Raw genomic sequence first — 10,666 nt, forward strand, 5'->3', positions numbered from 1 at the left:
TGATGATGATATTATTATCCAATGATGATTTATCATTGAATTCAATATGATAATCAATATATTATTATTATTATTATTATTTCATTTGATAAAAGAAAGAGAACTTTTGAAAAATATAATTAATAAAATATAACGGTTGTTATTCAACTGATGTTTAAAGACACTATAACTAAGTCAGCATATTGTCATTTCAAAACAAAAACCTAACACCTTAACCACCCCTTTTACATTTAAAACATAACTTTTGATAAAAACATCTAATCCCTTCCAGCATATTGCAATTTCAAAGCAAAATCCTAACCCCCTGACCTATCTTTCCACCTTTGAAATATCAAAAAGCATCATTCTACCTGGACCCTAGCCCTTTCTAGCATATTGCAATTTCAAAGCAAAAACCTAACCTAACCTTATGGAACATATCAAATATAACCCCAAAAAAACCTAACCCCTAACCCTTTCACATTTGATAATTTAGATTTCAAAACAAAATCCTAACCCCCTAACCTATCCTTTCACCTTTGAAACATCAAAAAACATAACTCTACCTTGACCCTAGCCCCTACTAGCGTATTGCAATTTCAAAGCAAAAACCTAACCTATCCTAATAAAACATTATTAAATATAACCTGAATAAAACCTAACCCCTGACCCTTCCACATTTCATACTTAAGATTTATTTGTCATCTTCAGAACAAACCTAAACATGTGGTTCATTTCATGAACATGTTCACAAACATGTGGTTCAAAGCAAAATCCTAACTCCCTAACCTATCCTTTCACCTTTGAAACATCAAAAAACATAACTCTACCTAGACCCTAGCCCCTTCTAGCATATTGCAATTCTAAAGCAAAAACCTAACCTATCCTAATGAAACATAATAAATAAAACCTAACCCCCAACCCTTCTACATTTAATACTTCAGATTTATCCGTCATCTTCAGAACAAAACATAAACATGTGGTTCATTTTCTAGAGCTAAACATATCCATTTTATGATGTGCAAGTTGAATCTTGTTGACACGCAATCAGCTGGTATAGTGAGGTCCACGTTGTAATGGCAGTGTAGGAAGATAGGAACATTTCAAAATATAACCCAAATAAAACCCAACCCCCAACCCTTTTACATTTAATACTTTAGATTTACTCGTCATCTTTGGAACAAAACATTAACATGTGTTTCATTTCATGAACATGTTCACAAACATGTGGTTCAAAGCAAAATCCTAAACCCCTAACCTATCCTTTCACATTTGAAACATCATAAAAACATAACTGTACCTGGACCCTAGCCCCTTCTAGCACATTGCAATTTTAAAACAAAAACCTAACCTATCCTAATGAAACATAATAAATAAAACCTAACCCCCAACCCTTTTACATTTAATACTTTAGATTTATTTGTCATCTTTAGAACAAAACATAAACATGTGGTTCATTTTCTAGAGCTAAACATATTTATTTTATGATGTGCAAGTTTAATCTTGCCGACATGCAATCAGCTGGTATAGTGAGGTCCACGTTGTAATGGCAGTGTAGGGAGATAGGAGAAAAGGGTTGCCAGATCTCAGCCTTGCGACCAAAACAGCTGGTATTGGTATATCTGATGAATTGAACTGTTCATTATTTTAAAAAATAGTTAATCATATTTTAACTGTCAAATATATTTCTTTAAAATGTGATAATAAATTTTAATGAATGAGATGAAATATTTTGTCAATTAGTTGAATTTCCACATTGTTGATAAATGAAGTGGCAACATTGAATGCGTGAAAGAGATAGCGCCATCTGCTTTGTTGAACTATAGACAAGGATGGCAATTCCATTGCAAATCATAAACTACCATTATAACGTGGACCTCGCTATAGATACTCAAAGAATACTTTTGAATAACTATGTGATAACTGTACTCTGTTTCTCCGTTACTCTGTTTCTGAGACAAAGAGAAGCTGCTGACAGCTCCACACAGCAGCTTCTCTTTGTCTCAGAAACAGAGTAACGGCCAGCAACAGTCACAGTTATAACATAGTTAATCAAAAGTATTCTTTGAGTATCTATGGTGAGGTCCACGTTATAATGGTAGTGTACGATTTGCAATGGTGTTGCTATCCTTGTCTATCGTTCAACAAATGTGAAAGAGTTAGGGGTTAGGTTTTATTTAGGTTATATTTAATAATGTTTCATCAGGATAGGTGAGTTTTTTGCTTTAAAATTGCAATATGCTGGAAGGGGCTAGGGTCTAGGTAGAGTTATGTTTTTTGATGTTTCAAAGGTAAAAGGATTGGTTAGGGGGTTAGGATTTTGCTTTGAACCACATGTTTGTGAACATGTTCATGAAATGAACCACATGTTTATGTTTTGTTCTAAAGATGACAAATAAATCTAAAGTATTAAATGTGAAAGGGATAGAGGTTAGGTTTAATTTGGGCTATATTCAATAATGTGTTATTAGGATAGGTTAGGTTTTTGCTTTGAAATTGCAATATGCTAGAAGGGGCTAGGGTGCAGTTAGAGTTGTGTTTTTTGATGTTTCGAATGTGAAAGGATAGGTTAGGGGGTGAGGATTTTGCTTTGAAATCTAAATTATTAAATGTGAAGGGGTTAGGGGTTAGTGGTTAGGTTTTTTTGGATTATATTCAATAATGTTCCATAAGGTTAGGTTGGGTTTTTGCTTTGAAATTGTAATATGCTGGAAGGGATTAGAGGTTTTTAAATAGTTATGTTTATTGATGTTTCAAATGTAGAAGGGAAGGTTGTGGGTTCGGTTTTTGTTTTGAAATGACAATATGCTGACTTAGTTATAGTGTTTGTTAACATCAGTTAAATAACAACTGTTATATTTTTTAATTATATTTTTCAAAAGTACTCTTTCTTTTATTAAATAAAATGATAATATATTGATTATTGTATTGGATTTAATGATAAATCATCATTGGATAATAATATCTTCATCAAATAGAATGACGATTGGCTCCAGTTACAGTGCTCGGTAACCATTATCACAAAGAACGTTACATTCAAAGAACTGACTGAATGGAACGGGAAAAACCCGTTGCTAACGCATGCGCGATACGGTGCTGTTTGAGATATTTTTTTGAAATATTTTATCACAACATGTTTTGGACATTTATGACATTTTCAAGTGATATGAGGTAAATAAATCAATACTACTGGAAGATTCTTATTTCTTTTTTCTTATTTTTCCAGAAGTATTTATTTATTTACTTTATATCTCTCGAAAATGGCATAAATGTCCAAAACATGTTGTGATAAAATATTTCAAAGAAGGGTACTGAGATTTTTATTTATATTACAAGTAGCCATACAGAAAAGAGATAAAAAAATGTAAACAAACTCTACAGAAAAGTTTTCTATCTGATGCTGACGCCACGATTTGGAGATATGGCAGTAAATGTTGGCTTCATTGACATTTAGTATCAATATACAATGGGCCGTGTCTATTCTATAACTGGTCTAAGAGCTGGACCTTAGACCAGTTATAGAATAGACACGGCCCATTGTATATTGATACTGAAAGTCAATGAAGCCAACATCTATTGTCATATCTCAAAATCGTGACGTCAGCATCAGATAGAGAACTTTTCTGTAGAGTTTGTTTGTATTGTTTTCCATAGCAGATTGTGTTGTCTATTTCAGCGGGAGCGCAGCGGGAGTTTACCATTTTAATGAATAATACATCCTGAAATAGACACAATCTGAAAGTTTTCTATCCGATGATGACGTCACGATTTGGCGATATGGCAGTTGATGTTGGCTTCAGAGGCTGGACTTGCCAGTGTGTCTATTCTATAACTGGTCTATATTAATCAATATTTTAAGGGCTGGACGGCTGGATGGACTACTCTATAAACTTTCCACTGTGGCTAAAATGTTATGGTAACCATAGCTCCAGTTTGCGTTCTGGTAAACATTTGCGCAAGCTACCGCTATTGTTTCAATGTTTCAATCATTAAGTTCACATACTTCCAGGATTTGAAAAAAGATGGTACCTAGTGAAAAAGAAAAAAATGTAAAGGATGAGCTTGTATATTATTAATTGGAGTACAATTAATGTAATCATGGTGGTGTAATGATAGGAAAGTCCAAGTGACATCGACCAAAAAGAGTACATTTAAGGAAAAAGCTATGCGAAAAGCCTTTAAACAAATCATTATAGACCTAAGCTATTTATTACCTGAACTCCCGAATTTTTTTTTGGTGGGGTGTTGGGGGGTTCTGTACCCAAAACCTCGAAAGATAGATAGGGAAACAATTTCAGAAGTGGTACTTTCAGTTTCAGTTGGTGTTCAATTTTCAGCTGCTATAATATAATTATGATCTATTCAGATCAGCTACACCCAATGGCGGCTCGCTGGGGGAATCAAGTACCTACTGCCCGGCTGTACCAAGATATTCCAGTACAAAATAATGTTTTTATGATAAGAATAAGTAAATAAAATTCCCAGAATATTCATAGGGTTACAATTATTTATTGTTCAATAACTTAGCATTAATCTCATTAGCTGAATCTGAATAAGGCTGGCTGTGCATAAGAAATGTAAAGCATTTTGTCGCTGGTAAGTTTTGTTGTTGTCCCATATTACTGAGATACTCGTTCTGAGCTGCATTTTGCTCAGGGGATGCCGTGTTCTATTTTGCAGTACTGACCTTGGTCGCTACAGGAGTACTATACACACGCGTTGCCATGGAAACGATATATACATACTTGTAGACTCTATATTAATGAAGCCTATAGGTACTGCAAGACGAGCTGGGGCATCCCCTTACTACCAACCTTGCAATATGAAAATGCAGAACATAACGTAAAAACGAGGAATGAGTTTTGCAAAAATTCTATCAGTCAGGTTGGCACAATCGAAGTTATAAAAGCGCCCAGTTGATGAACCACATGTCTGCTGTTTACAGTTTGAGGCTTTGAGGTTATCCTAAAAATCTTGAAAACAACACGGTACACGTCGCACTGATTCTTATTATTGAGAATAATTTATTCTATTGAACATTATTCTATAAATATACTGGTGTAAATAATGTATCTGTAGAAGCAATAGTGTTAGTTACAGTTGGTGTAGTGTTATAGTATAACAAGTGTGTTACAATATAATCTTGTAGAGTGAATACTGAATAGTAGTTATATTATGGAACCATCAATAGATTTAGTTCGTGGCTTTGTGCTTTCTTAGAGACACCATTCTTCAAGTGGACTGATAGTGACAAAAAAGACCAATGTGAGTAACCTTTTTTATACAAACTTTCAGGCATACTTAAAGTATAGTTTTATTTTTTCAATATTTTTCTCAAATGACTCATTTTCGACACCAAACGGAATTGGGAATAATAAGGAATGCATCTTTCAAATCACATACTTAATAGCCTATGTCATATTCGATTTTTCATGTTATTTGGGCTTCCCCTAAATTTTGCTCCACGAGCCGCCACTGGCTACACCATACATCCGCGTATATATGTACTACTAAGCTTGCCTTGTCTAAATACAGCATGTAATGCGTATATGGATATATATAATATAGGCATTACAATGCTATATTTAGACAAGGTCTAGCACCGGTAATGAGTGCTGTGACAAACGAAGTTTGTTGGCGCATGCGCATGTCACTCACACACCATATATTCAACAAACATTCAATTATAATGATGAAATTTTAATTAGTTTGGAACAAGAAGATATTTATACACTTCCAAGTAGAAGTTTTCTCATAATTGAAGGTGAAATCAAAGTGGAAGATAATAATGATGTGGATACCAAAGACTATTCACTCATCAATAATGGAGTTTCATACCTATTTGATGAAATAAGATATGAATTGGGAGGGGTTGAAGTTGATAATAGGGTAAACCAGCCCACGTTGGGACACCAAAATTCAAACAGCTATAACTTGGACAAAAATAAAAAAATCCACATTTTTTAATTCTATATTTATTGTATTTGCTTACACTTTCATCCTTGAGGATGGCAACTGAATTGATCATCAATTGATTTTTTTATTGCAAAAACAAATTTTTGGGGAGTGTCCCAACCTGGGCTTAAGATCGGCCCACGATGGGACGTCCCTTGCCCAGGTTGGGATATTGAATAAAAAATAAGCAATTTATTATTTTTGTTAATTTATATCATTTAATTATAATTATCGATAGTATAAATACATTATTTGAAATGTTTTTTAGTTAAAACTATTACCAAAAGTCATGTGCACAAAGTGTGTTTGAAATGGCTACCTCTGAAGCTACAGGCTATAATCATATATCATATTTATTTATAATTTATTTCATTGATATGTAGCCTACATTGAGTAGAATAAGATTTAGAAGCAATGCTCATTGTTATAATATGAGCATAATTATATCATGATTGCAGTGTCCCAATGTGGGCTGTCCCAAGGTGGGCAGATGGTCATGGCTTTGTTTTAGACAGAATAACAGGATTAAAAATAAGAGTACAATAATGTTCTGTATGTCAAAATATTCATAAAATAATACAGAATGCATATTAGCTGTGAGACCTACCTTAAATGGTAAGTAAAAATTAAAATTCCTCTTCTCAAAAAAAAACTTTGAGGTTAAAAAAAATGTTTTCAATTTTTTCTTAATAATGACTGGTGCTACATCTGAAATTATTATGTCTGTAATTAATTAAGGCTATGAACAGCTAATAAAACATCGCAGTCGTTGCCAACCTAACACTGACTAATTTCCCACAACTTGAAGTGTCCCAACATGGGCTGGTTTACCTATATGTAATGTAGGATCGATTGACAACAACCATGAAATAATGTCAACCATCTATGTCAATAAAAACTCAATGAAAAAGTAATGGAGAATGCAGGACGAAAGTTGAATGGGTGGAAAAGTCCAGATAAATTCTGCTTTTGGATATGTGGCTAGGTGTAATGAAAGACTATAGAAAAGTTCTATTCTGTTGGTCAGGAAATTGTTCTATTAAGATCATCATCAGACTTGGATTGTTTTGAATCAGAGACAGCAAAATCAGTGAAAATTAATCTTACAAAACTACAATAGAAAGTACCCTACATACATGCTTCTGACACTGTTTGACACTCATTGTGACAGACTAGTGATAAAGTGATAATAATCGTGACAGACTAGTGATAAAGTGATAACATACTTTTATAGTTGCTTAAACAGTTATTATTCAATAATAAGAAAACAAAGATATAGAATATCTTTATATAGGTAGAATATAGATAAAGACAAAGAATATCTTTGTTTTCTTATTATGGAAAGATTTCACAACATCACCATCAATTCTACTTGAGTTATTATTTATTGGTGACAGTTATTTATATTAGATAACATATGCTTGTGATAATTCTGTGTAATTCATTAGGTAGTTATCAGTTTATAGTTGTTTCTAGTTCACCCTCCTGTGTTATAGTGTTATAAGTAATATATCCAATCCTTATAAATCGCCTCAAGTGTTTCATTAGTGTACGAGTGTTTTGTGTTTGTGTTTGTGTGTGAGTGTACGAGTGAGAATTTTCTTCAAATTCAATTTTAGAGCAACATACCATTTTATATTATTATTGGATTTTCTGCTTCTTTCAAGCACAATTGATTTAAATATTCAAATACTGACTGTGGTAATATAGTGTCAAATTTGTGCACAATAAGCATTGAAGGTTTGGAATTTTTCAAAAGAATTCATTTTTATATAGTGGAAAAACGTTCTTGGTCTGATAACTACACCTACAATTTTTTTCTGGGTCCCACACAGCACAAAAAGTTTACAAAACGTTTAAAATGTATAAATCCAATAAACGTTTGTAATATTACATTTTTTCTCAATTGGAATCGAATCTTCAATTCGAGATCTATAAAACTTTATAGTAAATATCAGAGTAATCGATATACGGACAACTTTTTGACTGAGAATTTATTGTAAATGATTGTGTTGCATGTTCCATGGTGTCACCGAGGCTGAGTTGACAGAATTAACAGATAAATGGATTATTTAAATAGAGATGATATAAAAAAATTTAAAATAATAGTTTCAAAATAAAGTTTTATTGAGAACAAATGTAAAATGTGAATTCTAAATTTGTAATTTCTAATTTTTTGGTGACATGTCCATGACATCGACACTGATTTTGAGATGTGGTTTTTGTTCTGACTTGTACCTTGTCTTCTTCTCTAAAAATGATGGCTGGCTGTGTGTGTTCTAATTTTGTGCTCTCTGAATATTTTTCTGTTTAAGTGAATTTTTAATGTTTTAAATTGAATTTTGAACAGTTTATAGTGTTCTATTTTGTCTTTAATTAATTGATTTGTGTGTCTACAAGCCTATAGCCATTGTTTTTCAACTATATAAGTGGATGAGTATTTAGCTCGTAATGATTTTAGATGCTTAAGCGTGTAAGATATTGTTCTTTGTGTATTTGTGTAGTATATTGCCAAAATTCTTCTGAAGATTATAAGTTGGTTTGCTCTGAAAACTGGATTTCTCATTCATAGGCGATAGATCCATTCATAGTTTATCAAGAATCTATTACGTTGGAGCCAATAACTATCCTTAGGTTAATAGGTGAAAAATGCTATCCAACCAATTTAGGAGAAATTGGTAGTACGGCACTTTATGAAAATGTTCAATAAACATTAGAAAAGTTAACTAAAATAAATGTTTAAATCAAACATTTTTTTCACTTGAAAAACCATGAAAAAAGTCAGAGGTAGAATTGATAATGTGAAATTCACGAGAAAAAGTGTGAAAGTTGGAAACATACATATAGTGACATTCTAAAAGTTGGAATAATATTACAATTATGATTTTTACAATCTTCAACTGAGTTGTGGTCGATGTTGTAGAAACGTTCCATGATGAAATAAAAACACATAGATGTTGTCAGTTTTCTACACTTTAATTTGGTACACGACCATGGTTTCGTGACCACACAGGTCACATTTTCAGCTTGAAAATGTGACCTGTGTGGTCACGAAACCATGGTCGTGTACCAAATTAAAGTGTAGAAAACTGACAACATCTATGTGTTTTTATTTCATCATTTTTACAATCAATAATCAATCATTTGTAGGCTACTAAAAATTATTGAAGTGATCTAGAGCATCATCAAAGCATTGTTTGAAAAAGTTAGGGATTTTTTTACTACAATTTTATTGTATTGTATCATGCTAATTGGAGCAAATGAGTGGGGGGGAAGTGTCTCCTCCCCCCCATCACAACTGTAATCCCTAAAAATGTCTCAATTATGAGGCTTTCTGACCAACATATTTAGGCTTTCAGACCAACAATTCAGATGTGAAATTTAATTTCACCCCTTTCTGTCTCTTGCAAAAATATAATCAACAACACATCGAGATAAAAATATGTTTTGCACTAATTCAATTAAATAAGATGAATAATTTTTTGAGTTTTCCAAAAAGTCTTAAATTAGGTTTTCTGGTCATCAATGTGGATCTAGAATTGAATTTCAAACACTTTTTCTCTTTTTCAAAAATCGTTCATAATGCACTGTTAATGATATAATAGACCTTTTATGCATCATGGCCCACCAACTAATCCCATAAAGCTCCTTCAATCAGTGCGCCTCCGTTCGTCTGTGCTCTATGGTCTACACAACATCTCTACCACGTCTCTGTGGTCACGACCGTTAGAATGTTCAAATCTGCATCACTTCACTTCCTGGTTGATTGACAAAGGGGGCCCAGCTCCCAAAAATGTTCGTTTTAATGTAAGTTTTTAAGTGTTTTTAATCTATCCGTGTCATGTGTATGTATATATATATATATATATATATATATATATATATATTGTAGAGGCCAGCAATCAAGTATTATCAGACAGGCAGGCAAGATAAGATAGCGACCAGTCGGCTACAAGGCCAATATTCACTTTTCCCCTTTTATAGTTAGTTGTGGAATCGCTTTCCTCAGTGAAACAACTCGACACTAAATTTGTTCTCCGCCATTAATACTACAACGCTTGATACTTTATTCACATATTTCTGGAAACCTGCAGGTAGTACAGTATCTCCTTATTTTGATCAACCAACGGGTGAGTCATTTATGTTTCTTAATTAATATTCGCAATATACAGTCCACTTATTTCAATGCTATTACCGCCCCACCCTATATATATATATATATATAATATATATATATATATATATATATATATATATATAAACAGGATACACACAACATGGATAGATTAAAAACACTTAAAAACTTACATTAAATATATTTAGGGAGTGCAATCAATATATCTGTATCGGACTATCCTTCACTGGCGCGATACCTAGCACAAGTGGTGAACTTCGAGCAAACAACTTCGGAAAGGAAGTACATTGTATTTTGTTAATACTTTGAATACTTCATTTCACTGGTATTTCCAATTAAGATATCAATTATTTCTATCACATTTTTGACTGTCAAAAAATTTATTTCCAATTCCTTTTTCGTTTGAAGGAGATTGTATGACTCAGCAACTCACAGTTGATGAAATGAAATGAGTCAATTTGGCTTCTTATGGGAAACTGAAATTTTATTTCATAAATCTAGGAATATACCATTAGTTTAAAGATCTGAATGTCTTATATACATCTTTGTTTTATTAGTTTATTCATTATAACTGTTAAATTTTCTATACAAGCCTTC

At 32.6% G+C, this 10,666-nt stretch overlaps 1 protein-coding gene across 1 annotated transcript in view; it reads left to right on the top strand.

Annotated features, from left to right (window-relative positions):
• The first annotated feature begins 9,949 nt into the window (after positions 1-9,949).
• Positions 9,950-10,666, top strand: part of LOC111053716 (glucose dehydrogenase [FAD, quinone]) — a 160,471-nt gene continuing 159,754 nt past the window's right edge. The window contains exon 1 of the mRNA XM_039441783.1: positions 9,950-10,064. The gene's annotated coding sequence lies outside the window, so the exon portion shown is untranslated. The remainder of the gene's footprint in view (positions 10,065-10,666) is intronic.

The sequence above is a fragment of the Nilaparvata lugens genome, chromosome X (assembly GCF_014356525.2).
Source record: "Nilaparvata lugens isolate BPH chromosome X, ASM1435652v1, whole genome shotgun sequence".
NCBI lineage: Eukaryota > Metazoa > Arthropoda > Insecta > Hemiptera > Delphacidae > Nilaparvata > Nilaparvata lugens.